We start from the raw sequence: 16,335 nt of genomic DNA, 5'->3' as shown, positions 1-16,335 counted from the left end.
ATTTCCTTTCTCCTGCTTCTCCTCTCGAACCTCCCCCAACTCCTCCCAATCCTGTTCCCCTTTCTCAGGGCCTGATTCTCAGCTAGCTGCCAACTACTGCCAAGGTGTGAGCCAATAAAAGTTCAAGGTGCTGTCCCTTCCTGGAGGTATTTTGTTTGAACAGGTTGGTCCTGGAAACCCACGAATCTTCAAAGAACCAATTAAACGTGTCGCGAACGTTGTCCAGGTGGTCGAATGAGATCACGTGTGGGAAAGGCCTCGGAAAACAACTGAGGGGTGCGCCTAAGTGGATGATCACATCTCCAGATTTTCTCCCTGAAAAGACACAGGTTGTTAGGTGTGAAACTGAGAAGTGTCAGCCCAGACCCCATTGCCCTGTAGACCAGGAAACCCCGGGGTAAATGGGCAACATCTGTTTGGGGCTGCTTATGCCTTGCAGCATAAGTGCTAGGGTGGCCAGGCTGTCATTAGTTAGTGCTTGTGGTTGGCAGCTGGCTGAGAATTAGCCCCTGAAATTACACCAGGCACTGCAAGTCTGCTTCCGACAAGCTCCGCATGCAGGCTCCCTTCTCAGGAGGACCCGAGAGCAGCGGACCGTGAGTCAGAAGGGCCTGCCCTCACTACTCAGTGGTTGTTGACTTCTGGAGAAAGCCACGTAACCTCTCTGAGCCTTAGTCTCCTCCTCTGTGGAGGGGGAGGGTCATGATAGTATACTCAGAGCACCCACACCACAAGGATTAGGGTAGCTCCCCCTTTCCGTTTTGAGAGGGCCCGCGGCATTAGGGGACGGGGCACTCCCAAGTCTCAGCGCGGGACCTCCCGGGGACCTCCTCTGCCCCAGCAGACACCACAGAAAAGAGGTGTCTTCCTGAACAGCGAATGTGTCCCTTGGCGGTGTGTCAGATGCTGGGAGTGTTCACACGGGCTTCCGTAGGCTCTGGGGACTATGCCGCCCAGAGAGAAGCCTGTGCTCACGTGTCTACGCGCACCTCTCATGCCCAGGCACTTCCGTAACACCTTTCATCTTTCAATAACACTTGGAAATCTACTTCGTTTAAATTCCACCTCTTCGCCCACATGGCAATTAGAGAGGTCGATGATTGCCGGGCACTTAGGAGATGGAGTCGTAAGCAGTCCTGCCTCTTTGGGCGCCTCTAAATGCCTTAAAAGCATCCAGACAGATCTTCAGTCTCTTGTTTGTTTTTTGTTTTTGTTTTTGTTTTGAGAAAAACCAAAAGGGGCTGCCACGGTTGGGTCCCTAGACCTACCTCTGTCAGGGAACTTTTCAGTCACTGCTAAGTCTAGGCTATCCTGGTCCAAACCCGTTGGAGTGGCCTGGGTTATGGCAAACTGTACTGATGACATCTCCAACAAAGTTGGAGTTTCAAGGGTTAGGTAGAGGAAGGATGTGTTGGCGAGAGATTCCTGGGACTCCCCTCTTTTGTTGGACCTAGAGTTGCCCAGGTGCACAGAACTTTGTCACCAGGCTTTCTTTGTTCATTGCACTGCCACTACGTGAGAGAGAAGGAATTTTTCTGGAGCCGGTATTTTCCAAGACGTTCGGCAGCATTTGTCTCTTGGGCTACTGAATGACACCCTGTATGTGAAGGCATGTGACAAGGTACGAAGTGCTAAAATCAGGAGGAGACGTAAGTGGTTAAAACCCATAGACCTTGGTTATAAAGTTGACTAAGGCAATCTGATTATAGTTCAGCCACTGGGCTCTGGGCTCTCCATGCTTGAAATGGAAAGGTGTGATTTCCCTTTGGGCCCCACGCATTTAAAGGACGGATGGGATATTTGTGCACGGGCAGCTCAGGCCTCGCTGGCCCAGGGCCCCAGCAAGGAGGAGGGCTGATGGCCTCCCCTCCGGGTCCGCCTCACTCCTGATGCGCGACGCTGTTCTTACATCCTGGCAGAAGGTTCCTCCTTGGACAAGACAATGAAAGGACTGTTTCCTGAGAAACCGTGAGCTGTTAGGACAAGTCCACCCACCCCTTTTACAGTCAGTCGTTGCCTTTGCAGAACCTGCCCCAAGTGGAGACAAACTGTTAGCCCACGACTCTGCCCCGTGGGCAGGCTCCTCCCCCTTCCTCTCCTCTGGGCGCTGGTGGACAGATGGCCCAGCAAAGTGTCCGGGGCTTGATCCACCGTCTGTGGGTTGTTGCTGCTGGAAAATTCCACTCGTTTAAAGGAAAAAAATAAAATCTGCTTTGGGCTCCACCTCTGGAGCTAGAAAACTCCTTAATCAAACTAAACACCTTAACAAGCCCCAGTGTCAGCCAGGGGGGAGAAACAGATGAAAATGCAAACCCTCAGCAGCGTTTGGCCTGGTTTGTAGTGGCATCTGTACCGGTGCTCTGCAGCGTGTCTCCGAGGACGCTTTGAGGACGTGGCCCTGCTTGTACACGGCGGGACCCCATTCCTTATCCAGAGGTGAGGCACAGGGTGCTGCGGAGCCTTCCATCTGGGGCTGTTCTAGAATACAGCACTGCCTTCTCTTGTAGGACCTTCAGAAAAATATTCAGTATTATGTAAGTGATATGTGACTTTTGTATTAAAGTGGAGTCCACATAACCTAAAAGTAACCCTTTTATTAAACAAATTTTTTTAATAGTTTGTTCATTTTTCACAGAGCATGAGTGGGGGAGGAGCAGAGGGAGAGAGGGAGACATAGGATCGGAAACAGGCTCCAGGCTCTGAGCTGTCAGCACCGAGCCCGACGTGGGGCTTGAGCTCACAAACCCTGAGATCGTGACCAGAGCCGAAGTCGGATGCTTAACTGACAGAGCCACCCAAGCGCCCCTAAAAGTAACCCTTTTATTTAAAAAAAAATTTTTTTTAACATTTATTTATTTTTGAGACAGAGAGAGACAGAGCACGAACGGGAGAGGGTCAGAGAGAGGGAGACACAGAATCTGAAACAGGCTCCAGGTTCTGAGCCATCAGCCCAGAGCCCAACACAGGGCTCGAACTCGTGGACCGTGAAATCATGACCTGAGCTGAAGTCGGCCGCTTAACTGACTGAGCCACCCAGGCGCCCCTAAAAGTAACCCTTTTAGAGTGAACAATTCAGTTGCATGTAGTACCTTCACCGTGTTGTGCAACACGGATTCCTGTCTAGTTCCAAAACATTTCATCAGCCCAAAAGGAAACCCTGACCCATCAAGCAATTGCTCCCTGTTCCCCCCCCCCCCACCCCCCCGTTCCTGGCAAGCACCAATCTGCTTTCTGTCTCCATGGATTTATAGCTAGGCAGTACTTTTCAGAATCCCAATGAGTCCGTTTTCTGAACTAAAAAAACCATCCTGAAACATCAGCACAGAAAATAAGCTCATATATATGGATAGCAATATAGTTTCCCCCTTATTTTAGTGTTTTGTAGATTTCAGGCACCTACACATTCATGGTCTCGTTCAGAAGCCCGAGAGACAAACGTTACTGAACGTGTTGGAAATTATCAGCTCTGGGAGAAATTCCTTTTCCCTTACGCAGTGGTGTGTCTGGTATACTGGTGAATACAGTCACTACCTTGATCCGCTGCACAAGGCATGCGTTTGTTTCCCAAGTAAAGATGGAATAAACCTGAAAAGACAGACTTTGTTCCCTGATGAAAACAGACATCCTTTTCACGTTGTAAACACGGGACACCTGCGTTTAAATTAATTTTCAAAATGAATGCGTAGGTGGAGACTGTCGCCACCATATTCCTACACATATGAGGGAGAAAATATCATCTGCATTTAAGGATATTTTTGTGTCCCTACTAAGTGTGCGGCACCATGAAAGTCACTATCGGGGACAGAGTTGCACAGGACACTAGTTAGACGAGTGTTTTGTAGAAGATGGCTCTTGGCTTCACAGGCAAACGTTTTCATTGTTCATGTGTTATCGATTAACTACCAACTGGAAGCTTCCCTCAAGGTTCGAGTCTGGTGGGGGTGAAGTGTTGACGAAGGCAGGCATTCCAGGAGCTGACGTTCTGGGGTTCAGCCTGTGGCGGGTGGGGGTTTCAGAGAAGAATCCGCAGTGGGAGGGCCCTGGGCCAGAAGGAGGGCATGTCTGTACGAGAGGGAGCAGTTGGAGCAAAGACTCCTGGTGAGGGAGGAAAGTGGGGGGCAACTTCGGGGACTGGAAAGGAGTCCCCAGTATCTGGAGCATGGATTGACTTATGGGGTGATGGAAATTTAACCTGAGACCCCCAGGGCCTTACTGACAGGCTCGGTTCTTTTTATCGGTCATCAGGCAGGCAATGTGCTCACGCTAGGGAGATAGAGGTGATAAGGGAGCACGTGCCTGTGCACACACGTGCACGCACACGCGCTCACACTCCTTGCCATCGTTAATGAGGGGAGGATCAAGTAATTATGGAGTGTCTCAGAGAAGACTTATAAGGTGTCGCAGGTGCAGGGACCACTGACACTTTCCCTAGTCTAGGAAAGCTTCCCAGAACTAGGGGCTTTCAAGCCAAGATCCCAAAAGTAAGCGGAAATGAGAGCTTTTATTTTGAAGTATGGGGAGCTGCAGAGTGGTTTTGAATGGGGAGTGACACAGTGACAGTCACACTCAGAAGTTGAATGCATTAGAATGCAGGACAGGGGTGGGCGGTGAAGGGGAGAAAGGAAGCCGAGACAGGGGGGGTCCCTGAGGAGGCCCTGCCCACAGCGCAGGAGACGGCCAGAGCTTGCAGTGAGGTCAGAGAGGCAAGAAGGTGCTCCTGGGGATCCAAGACCTCTGGTTGCAGGAATAAAAACCAGAGGAACAAGAGGGCAAGCGGAGGAGCTGGGTGGGGAGGTGCGTTAATTCGAGGAGGGTCCGGGATTTGCAGGTGCACACGCTCTGCTGAGTGCGAAGCCGGGCCCGCAGCTTCCAGATTCGGGATTTCCTTCTGGAGAAAACCAGCCAGGCTTGCAGATTGGTGCCGCCACCAGTTCATGGCTCCAGCCTGGCCGGAGCCTCGACCCTTTGTGCTCCTGGCCAGTTCTCTCTCTTGTTTCCCAGAAGGGGTGCTCACGCTGCCTCCTGTCTCTCCCAAATCTTCTCCTACCACCGCACTTACCACGGATGACATCACGGCCACTTGGCAGAAGGCGTGTGGGCCATCCATAGGGGATCTCCTCGCCCTGCCATCGCTAAATCGACAGCCTGCCTGCCACCTTCCCTCCTCTGCCTGCTTTCACAGAGAAGCCCCAGGCTCCCTGTAGTGTCAGCTCCGGGTCTTACATGGTCCTTGTGCTTGGAGAACCTCGTGAGCCAGTGTCCTCCCCTTCCTATTCTGTCCTGGACTTTTACCTCTCCAAGGGGCCCTTCCTTTCCCATCAGCGTTCAGCGAGGTTAAGTCTCACCCATCTTAAAAGTGCCAAGAACCAGGGGCATCTGGGTGACTCAGTCGGTTAAGCGTCTGACTCTTGATTTCGGCTCAGGTCATGACCTCATGGTCGTGAGATCAAGCCTCATGTCCGGCTCTGCACTGGGCACGGAGCCTGATTGAGATTCTCTCTCTCCTTTTCCCTCTGCTCTTCCCCAGCTTCTGCACACACACTCTCTCTTTCTCTCTCTCTCTAAAAAAAAAAAAAAAAAAAAAAAAAAAAAAATGCCAAGAACCTTCCTAGACCCCTCCTCCAGTTTTAGCTTCCTAGTCAAGGAGAGCCTCGGAGGAGTTCTCTCCACTCGCTGGGCCACTTCCTCCCCAACTCACCCCCTGCAGCTGGCTGCCACCCCCACGGCCCTGACACCACTACCCTGTGACCAAATCCCACACATCACAGCCTGCATCTCCTTGCCCACTGCACAGCGGCCAGCACCGCTAACTGCTCCTTGGACGTGCCATTTTCTTTGCTTCCCTCTTCCTGCCCATGACCCTCATCTCTGCCTCACCGCCCGTCTCAGTGCAGGGCACTGCCTCACCTCCTAACTATGTTTCAAATCTGAATGTTCTATCCAGCCCCACTGCCGCCATCCTGGTCCCCGCCCCATCACCCCTCCCCGGCGACAACAGCAGCCACCTCCCCTACCCCCACGCTGCTGCCCAGACTGCTTTTGTATGTTCAACACTCTGCTTCCTGCTGCTGCAGGTTCCGGGGCCCTACCCCCAGACGGATTATGTTAGCCTCCTGCTCAAAGCCCACCCTAGAGATAGATCAGTTAGGATTCCTTTCAGCTGCCTGTGACAGAAAATCCAAACGAACAGAACCTTAAACACACCGGGTTTTATTCTCTCCTATAAAAGTCTGGAGCTGGAGTTTAAGGGCTCGTCTCATGGTTCCATGAGGTTGTCAGGGGCCAGGGCCCTCCCGCCGTTCTTTCTTGTCCGATCCCAAAGTGTGACCCTAAATCCCATGACCCAATTTTCAGCAACCCCAGGCCATTACATTTTCTTTCCAAGAAGCAGGATAGAGGAATGGCCCCTTTTATTTTGACTCCTTCCCTGAAAAATCTTAGGACGCTTCTGTTTCTATTTTATTAGCTAGAACTTACAATCCTGAGGCCAGAGCTAGGTAGCTGCAAGGGAGTCTGAGATACACAATCTTAAATACAGTCTTAGTAATAAAACGAGGGGCTATGTTCGTAAGGAAAAAGGGGAGAATGGATACTGGAGTAAACAACTAGCTGTTTCTGCTGGAGTCGGCCCTTTGGCCACCCCAAAATTCATGTGCTCCCCTCTTCCCATGTACTGAATTATCTCCTCCCCTCCCAGGGGAGACCATCCCAAAACCTCATGCGGATCCGAGCCCAGGATTATCAGGCGATGTGCAGTCCTCTCCGTGGGCTTCAAGTTTAGCTCGACGCGAAAACAATAAGCTCAAAGACGCCACCCTACACCAGGTGGAAGGGGGACGTGGTAATTGCAGCGAAGACCTCCATTCAGAAAAGGGAAGCATGGGAACACATCAGGCCCTGGTTTGTAGCAAGCATCCAGTGCTAATAGGCTGGAGGAGTAAAGACCTCCCTCCTGAGCAGTGGAGTTAAATTCTTGGTTAGCCCCCTCCGGCAGCCCCTTTTCTGTTCATTGGGAAGAATTCTTTTCGTTCACTGTCTCTGGGCTTTTCCTTCCGGGAGGTTCTTCCTGGTCCATCACCCCTCAAGCTATGCTTGAAATGGGCATTGGGAGCTTCAGGGGGTTCGTAGTCTACTTCCTGCTGTTCTGGGGCCCAAGCATTTTACTAGGAAATAGCTGTTAAATGACAGGACTTTGTCAATGCTTGTTGTTCAATGCATTTTTTTTTTTTTTAATCTTAGGCTTTCAAACTATCCGCTTCTGGTTAGTTTCTTATGCAAAACCTACAGCTAAAGCTCTAGTGTTGCTATCATTTTAACACCATATGGGAACCAGAGTGGCTTGAGAAGGTGACATTTACCCAACATGGGGCTCGAACTCACAACTCCAAGAGAGAAGGCTAAATTCTAACCTTCTCTGTGCCTAACCACACTGAAGTGTACTTTGGTGTGACGACCTCTCGAGAGATATGTACAGAAATTGCCTCTCAGGGCCTGAGAAACCACCACCCCTTCCCCCATCAAACACACCTCCACTTGGGACTTGCAAGATGGATGATTAGGACACACACCTGACTTCCTTCCACACCTCCTTCCTCTCTTGCCTCCTCCCCAATATTTTCCAAACCTAAGAGCGGGGCTTTCTCCTCGGTTTTCTTCCTGAAGTAAAGCTCTACCAGCAGGCGTACTTCTTGATATCTTTTAAAGAGGAAGTTACAGACATCTAGAATACCCCATTTCCTAACAATGATGGACTTTCAAGACTACTGTCTGGCTGAAAAAAAAATTCTGTCGTGGATGTCAGAAGCTAAACATTACTTATCTTCCCAGTGTTTTTTGTCTTCGATAATCCTAACTTCACTTCCAAAGCAAGCAGATAATTGCAGTGACCAGGAAGAAGGTCACATGCACAGAAACACAAAAGAGAAATGCCAGTTATTCCATTTTTCAAAATAGGATCCTGCTTGCATCATTCAAGACTTCCTATTTGACTTAGGGTAAGTCCAAAATGTGTAAGACTGTTCTTTGGGGTCTGAGCCTCACGTATCCCTTAGCCTCAGCTGATCAAACTCCCAGCCTCACACCATGCACGGCAAACACACTGGACCTTTCTCAGTCCTCTTAGCACATTTTGCTCAGGACCTTCCTAATAGCTTCCGGGTGGTCTGGAAAGCTCTTTGCCTCTCTCTTGAATTGACCAAATCTTGTCCATTTCTCAGGTTTCGATTTAAAGGTCACTGTCTTCAAGAGGATTTCCCTGACCCATGGCATCCCTCAGAACACCTTGTGCCCTTATGACTTTTGAATTAGTTATTTTATATGATGTATCAAGTACCTCTGTTTCCCATGGAAACATCAGCTGGAGGAGGGCGAGAACGATGTCTGTCTGTCCTGGCACATCATCAGATCATCCTAAACTCTAATCTGGATTAGAAAGATGAGTTCCTAAGGGTGCCTGGGTGGCTCTGTCGGTTAAGTGTCTGACTGGATTTTGGCTCAGGTCACCATCTCGCGGTTTGTGAGTTCGAGCCCCACATGGGGCTCTGCGCTATCCACGCGGAGCCTGCTTGGGATTCTCTCTCCCTTTCTCTCTTCCTCTCCCTCTCTGTCAAAAAAGATAAACTTAAAAAAAAAAGAAAGATGAGTTTCTAAAATGCAAGTGTGCTTAAAATTCTTCCTCTTCACACTCAGGTTAAAGTCAAGCTACTCCATGTAGCCTCCAAGGCCCTGCATGCTCTGGCCCCATCTCCCACCTGCCTCCCCTTCAGTGTCCATCTAGACACTATGTCTTTCAGTGTGTTAAAGCGGCTGAACCTTTGCCTCCAAGGTTTCAGATATGAAATGATGAAATGATATGCTTTGCGGATTTGTATTCATCCTTCAGCTCTTAGCTGAGAGCTCTATTGATTGGTTGACTGGCTTGTTCATTCATCCTGGTTCTATGTGCCAGGAACTCTCTTAAGTCCTAAGGAAACGGATGAATCAGACAGATGCAGGTCCCCGTCCCCCTGGTCTCTTCCCTGACCACCCAAGCCCTGAGGCTCGGTGATGTGTCTCTTCTACGGCTCCCCTGCCTCTCTGAAAAATCCACAGTATTGCCTGATCACACGTCGTAATGACGGTTTCCCTGTCTCCCCTGCTAGCTCATGAGCTATTCGTTGAATGAATTTATGAACAAAGTCCTTTGCTCACGATAGTTCAAAGAAATAGGAAATGCCATAGAGTGGATTCGCTGGACCACAAATACCGTGAGCAGGAGGCACAGGGCACCATGGACAAGGGGGTGGGGCCAGAGGCAAAGGCAGCAAGAGAGGTCTCTCCTCCTCCTCCTTCCTCAGGAAGTTACAGAAAGTGTGGTCTGAGAAATGTGTGTGGAACCGGACACAGATTCTGTTTATTCTATAACCAGAATAGGTAAACCCAAAGAGGCTGAATGGTTGGCGGTTGCCAGGGGCGAGGGAGAAAGAGGAAAGGGGAGTGATAGCTTCGTGGGGTTTTCTTTGGGGATAATGCAAATGTTTCAAAAGTAGGTACAGGTAGTGGTTACACAACATCGTGAATGTACTGAATGCCACTGAACTGTACGCTTTTAAGACGATTAATGCTGTTCTGTGAATTTCACCTCAGGAAGGAAGGAAGGAAGGAAGGACAGGCAGACGTGTAGCTGGAGTGAGAGGTGGGTGTGTGGGGGCAGTTTCTCTTCCTCTGCCAGTCCCTGATGGGGGCACGGTGACGCCTAGGACTCTGGGGCTGGCTGAGTCGGCTCTGAAAGGAGGAAGGGCTTCCCAGAGCCACCTGGTTCTCCTCCAGGTCCAGGTAAGCTTGGGACACCTGGACACTGGCCCCTGTACGCACCTGGGCACTGTGCAAGAGCATCACAAGCCTCTCAGCTGCAGGGACCAGATGGCGGCCTTTCCTGGATGGGGCGGAAAAGGAATGCTTGGGGACACATCCACACCAAGAATCAGTTCTCAAAAGCAATGGCGAGTAAGAGTGAATGTGTTTGTGAGGGCCTGTCTAGTGGATGGGCAATGCCGCCAGAGGAAACCGCCCATAATATGGAACCAGAAGGATTGCTTGTTGGTCCCTGCTCTGCCAACTAATGGCTATGTAGTCATAAGTAAGGCACTTTTTAGTTCTGAGTAAAAAAAATTAGAGCCACGCGATTACTGGTGGAGAGGCAAAATGGTACAGCCACTTTGGGAGACAATTTGACAGTTTCTCACAAAACTAAACCTGCTCTTTATAAACCTGCAATGGTGTTCCTAGGTATTCATCCAAAAGAGTTGAAAACCCTGCACGCAGATGTTTATAGCGGCTTTATTCATAAATGCCAACCAAGACGTCCTTCAGTGGATGGATGGGTAAATGAACCGTGGTCCATCTGGACACTGGAATATTCTTCAGCACTAAAGAAATGAGCTGCCAAGCCATGAAAAGATATGGAAGAACCTTACATGCCTATTACTCTGTGGAAAGAAGCCAAACCACAAAGGCTACAGCACTGTACGATTCCAACTACGTGACATTCTGGAAGAGGAAAAACTACAGAGACAATAAAAAGATCAGTTGCCAAGGGTTAGAGGGGAGGGAGGGCTGAATGGGCAGAGCACAGAGGATTTCTAGGCGGTAAAACTACTCTGTATGATACCACAATGATGGAGAGAGGGCGTTATGCGTTTGCTCGAGCCCACAGAATGTACGACACCTGGAGTGAGCGCTAATGTAAATGATGGGCTTTGGGTGATAATGACGGGTCGTTGGTGGGCCCACGTGACTGAATGCAGGTTCGTGGACCGTCAGCTGTACGGCTCTGGTGGGGATGTGGACAGTGAGGGGCCGTGGGCTTATATGGGAAATCTTTGCATACTTCTCTCAATGTTGCTGTCATCCTAACACTGCTCTAAAAAAATAGTTTATTTAAAGAAAAAGGGACTGGAGGGGTGCCTGGGTGGCTCAATCGGTTAAGCGTCCGACTTTGGCTCAGGTCATGATCTCACGGTTTGTGGGTTTGAGCCCCGTGTCAGGCTCTGAGCAGACAGCTCAGAGCCTGGACCCTGCTTCGGATTCTGTGTCTTCCTCTCTCTCTCTCTCTCGGCCCTTCCCTGCTCATACTGTGTCTCTCTCTCTCTCAAAAATAAATAAACATTTAAAAAAATAATTTAAAAAAATAAAAAAGGGATTTGAAAAAAAAAAAAGCTCTCACTGTCGAGGGCTCGCTCTTCAGGAGCAGGGCTCTGAGCGTTGTGCATCCACGTGGCATTTAGTCCTTATAACCATCAGATGGCTGACGTGTCCAAGGTCAACCAGCTGGTCATTGAAGAGCCACAAGTGACTCTGGAGCACCTGCTCTTGGCCACCTCTCTGCCCCAGCTGAGTGTGCAAATGATGATGATGCCCTCCCCTGCCTGGGTGGTTATGAGCAGTAAATGGGCCTGGGTGGAAAGGTCCTTTGGAGAGGCTTCCAGAGAAGCTATTATTTGTTGGAGTGGAAGAGGAGGAAGCTGCTGTGTAAAGGGTACGCGTGGAAGGCTCTTGGAAAGAGGAGCTCAGTTTAAACTCAAGGCAGTCACCGTTCTCAGGCCTGTGAGAACCAAGCATGTGGATCGTGGGGGTGCCAGGCTCTGGCCTCTTACCCTGGCGCTCCGGGGTCCTGGGGGCAGGCCGGGGCCATCCCCACCCATCCCCTGCACTCCTGGCCGGGAGCCCGGTCCTCGTGGCCTCTCCGGCCTGGCAGTGAGGCGGAGCGTGACGAAACCCTGGTGGCTTCCCCTGATCTTTCCCGCTGAGGATGGAGTGCAGAGCAGACCCGGAGGGGTCTAGAGCCGCGTTAGCAGCCATTCAAGGCTTTCAGTTGCGCCGGGTCACTCATTAGCTGCATGGCCTTGGACAAATGGAAAATGGAATTTCCAAAATGAGGATTCAAATACCGACCACGCAGGGTTGTTGTAGGATTACATGAGATAATGTGCGTAAGGTGACTCAGATGCAGTAAGCCTTGCATAATGATTAATGCTATCATTAGGCAGCCGTCCTTCCTTATTACAACATGAGGGACAGGGACCCAGACGAGGGACGGGGACCCAGAGATTAGAAGCAAGTCATTCAAGGCCTCGCAGCCAGTGCGCGGCAGGCCTGGGCTTCCTCTGCAATCATCTCCACCCCTGCCTTGGTCAAGCCTTTTCTGAGAATCCCTCACACAGGGGTGAATTGACAGGGGTGCATTTCACACCTGAATGATGTCCCCTCGCTCGCTCGCTTGGGCAATGGGATTACAAAGCTGCAGGCTGCTACTGCTTCCCAGCTCTGCCACTGATTTGCAAACCGGGATGATTTGGTCGCGCTCCTCCGGACTGAGGCTCTACCCGGCTTCCTGGGAGACGGGCCTCCTGTGGGAGACAGCTGGGCTCCAAGGGATCAGCACACCTCTCTCTCTCTCTCTCTCTCTCTCTCTCTCTCTCTCTCTTTCCCCCTCCTTGAGCGAGTTTAGCATTCCAGAGCCCCCGGCCTGCAGCCGGAATCAGTATCCAGATACCTCCTACTCCCAGCTCTCCCGAATGGACCCGGACTCATCAGCATTTCTCTGACTTGGTGACAGCCCCGCCTCTGAAAAGTGCAGCCTGGGATACAGATCTTCTGTCCAGTTAAAGTGACTTAAAAGTAATTCTTTTTGGAAATCTTCACAGCCATTCCAGAGATCATGACGGACACCTCGGCCCCGTGAAACAGAGCTGAGGAGTTCTGGCACCCATAAAGCTGTCTCTGACACCCCAAAGCCAGGCATTGACTGACCAACAGTCTTTGCCCCCCGGGGCAAACCTTCCTGCTGGTGTCTCCGCCCCTCTGGAACCCCCGCTTCCTCCTTGTCCTCCTCCCACCCGAGAGGCCATGGCTACTGTCATTCCCCACTCCCCAGAGCCAGCTCTCCTTTGCTGTCCCTGTGCCCTGCTCCCAGAGCCACCCCAGGAGCAGGGGTGAGGTTAGAGACATGGTAGCATGGAGACCCTGAAGGGGCCCTCTGCCTGCCAAGCCCAGCTGGGGCATCCATGGAGAGTCCGCACGAATGACCCCCAGCACTTAAGCAGCGGGCCTCCAATGCTCTGGCTGTTCCAAACACTTACCAGATGGTAATCTATGAGGCAGATACTATCATTACTCCCTTTTAGAGATGGGGAGATTGAGACCCAGAGAGGCGAAGTAACTTGTCCAATGCCACACAGCTTGAAACTGGCAGATTTGAGATTTGAGCCCATCATCTGGGCCAGTGTGCCACTGGAACACCGGAGACGGCCACCCCCTTACTTAATTCCACTCACCCGTCACCTCTTCCCTCGGCCACTGACAGGTGCCTTCTGTCACGTCTGCAGCCACATCCTCGGGACACGGCTGTGTTCTCGCCGCAAGAAAGGACAAGTGCCCGGGGCGGAGGGCCCCAGGTTGAAGCCCCTCTGCCTGCTTTCCCTGCCCCGCGGGCCCAGTCTCCTCCCCACCTGGGAACCCTTCAGGGATGCTATGATCTGAACGTTTGTGTCCCCCCGCCAAATTCATGTGTTGAAAGCTACCCCCCAAGGTGATGGCATTAGGAACTGGGGCCTTTCGGAGGTGATTAGGTCATACACGGGCTTAGCGCCTTTATAAAAATGGCCCCAGAGAGATCCCTTGCCCCACTTCTAGCATGTGAAGACACAGCAAGAAATCAGCAGCCTGCAACCCAGAGGACCCTCAGCCGGCCATACTGCCACCCTGACCTTGGACTTCCAGCCTCCAGCCTCCAGAAATGTGACAAATAAATTCTCGGGTTTATAAGCCACTGACCTGGTCTGTGTCATTTTGTTATAGTGGCCCCAAAGGACTAAGAGAAGTGGCTTAGTGTGGCCACCTCGCTGCCAGGACGACCTGAGGCAGCAGGTCTGGGGGCAGGTCTGGAAGCACTCTCAGCTCGGAGGGGCCGCCTGAGACCGTGGCCTGCAAACCTGCACCTGCTTCCGGGCTGAGGATGTGAATGGGACACCCAGAAGTGGGGGGCGGGAGGGGGTGAGGGAAAGAATTGCCTCCAGCGCCAGCCCTACCTGTCTCCTTCTTCACTCCTCCTTGTCTGCATCAGCTGCTCTAGGAGCAGACCCTGCCCAGCCCCCTGCCACCTTCTCCTTGCCTTTTCTCCTCCAGCCCGGACCCTCTCTTCCATCAACACACACAGCCTTGGTTCACTTCCATCCAATGAGGAAATGCCCACAATACCGCTCGGCACAGGGCCCGGCAGGTAGGGGCTCAATAGGTGCGAGCTTCCTTTCCTTTTGCCCGTCAGCTCCCCTGGGCCTGGCCGCGGCCATGCAGCCAGGTCATTCGCCTTTAGGCCTGCTGTCATGGGTGACGCTCTTCTCCCTCCTCTCCACCTAGGAAACTTTTTCTCCTCCTTCAGAACTCAACAGAGGTGTCGCTTCAGGCAGTGAGGGGCCCCCACCCCGGCTGCCACAGTTCTCTGCTCACACTTCTCAGAAAACTTTCCTAGAGGTTCTGATGCTGTGGGTTTGTTTGGTGTCCCTAGACCCAGCTCCAAAGGGTGAGTACACATCTCTTCCTTTTGTCTTTGACTTACTTAAAATTCCTAAAAATTGCACAAGTAATTCATGAGTGTGTGCATACTGTAAAAAAAAAAAGGCACAATGCACAAAAATATAAGCCCCAATCCCTCCCCAGAAAATACCACAGTTAATAGCTTTGTGAGTATAAATCTGTATAAATTGATTTAGTATCTTCTTACATAAATGAGATTAACCTACGTACATTGTTCTATGGCTTGCTTTTGTCATTTAATAATAGATTGTATGGCGGCTCCTGGGCGGCTTAGTCCGTTGAGCGTCTGACTTCGGTTCAGGTCGTGATATCCCAGTTCGTGAGTTCAAGCCTGGCATCAGGCTCGCTGCTGTCAGCACAGAGCCAGCTTTATATCTTCTGTCCCCCTCTCTCTGCTCCTCCCCCTCTAGTGCTCTCTCAAAAAAAAAATTTTTTTTTAAATAATAGATTGTATGTGTGGTAGGCAGAATAATGCCCCTTCTCCCAAAAATGTACATGTTCTAATCCCCCAAATCTGTGAATATGTGACCTTGTATGGTAAAAGGGACTTTGCAGAAAAGTCCTGAGAAAAAAAAGGTTATTTATGCTGCATCATCTGGACGGTCTCAATGTAAGCATAAGGATCTTTGTAAGAGGGAGGTAGGAGGGGCAGAAAAAGACAGATTTGAAGATGCTACTCTGTTGGCTTTAAAATGGAGAAACAGTGGGGGTGCTGGGTGCTCAGGTGGTTAAGCGTCCGACTCTTGGTTTTGGCTCAGGTCGTGATGTCACAGTTCATGAGTTTGAGCTACGCATTGGGCTCTGAGCTGACAGTGTGGAGCCTGCTTGGGATTCTCTCTCTCCCTCTCTCTCTCTACCCCTCCCGTGCTCATTCTCTCTCTCTCTCAAAATAAATAAATAAACTTAAAAAAAATAAAATAAAATGAAGGAAAAGGACACAGACAAGGAAGGCGGGTATCTTCTAAAAGCTGGAGAAGGCAAGGAAATGGATTCTCTGGAGCCCTCAGAAGGGAATACAGCTCAGCAGACCCCATGTTTTTAGCCCGGTGGGATTTTTGACCTACGGAACCGTAAGATAATAAATGTGTGTTATCTTAAGCCAATAAGTTTGTGGTAACTTGTTATAGCAGCAACAGAAAACTAATGTGTGCTTGAGGTGGTGTATTAGATTGCCAGGGATGCCATAGCAAAATGGCACAGACTGGATGGCTTAAAACAACAGAAATTTATTTTCTCATAGCCCCAGAGGCTAGGAGTCCAAGATCAGGTGCCCACAAAGTTAGTTTCTCCAGATGCCTCTCTCCTTCTCATGCAGATGGCCATCTTCTTGTTACCTCTTCACGTGTTCCTTTCTCTGTGTGCCCATCTTTTTGTCTCTTCCTTTTATAAGGATACCAGCCAGATTGGATTAGAGTCCCACCCTAATGGCCTCCTTTTAACTTAATCACTCCATTAAAGGCCTTATTTCCAAGTAAATTCCAATTCCGAGGGATTGGGAACTAGGCTTCAGCAGTATGAATTTGCAAGAGACACAATTCCACCCATAATGTTTGGACAATCTCATTCACTTTCCAAGGTCACCCAGTGAATTAGAACCATGATTATCATAATTTTATAGGTAAGGAAACAGGCACAGAAAGGTTAAGTTACTCACCCAAATTTACACAGCAAGTAAGTGGCAAGGCCAGTCTGGGAATTGACTGTTTATATACTTCACCCATTTTTCTATGAGGTGATTTTTCTTTTTGGTTTGCAGGTGCACAG

This window comes from Panthera tigris, chromosome A3, assembly GCF_018350195.1.
Source record: "Panthera tigris isolate Pti1 chromosome A3, P.tigris_Pti1_mat1.1, whole genome shotgun sequence".
Classification (NCBI taxonomy): domain Eukaryota; kingdom Metazoa; phylum Chordata; class Mammalia; order Carnivora; family Felidae; genus Panthera; species Panthera tigris.
Note: the sequence above shows the minus strand (reverse complement) of the source record.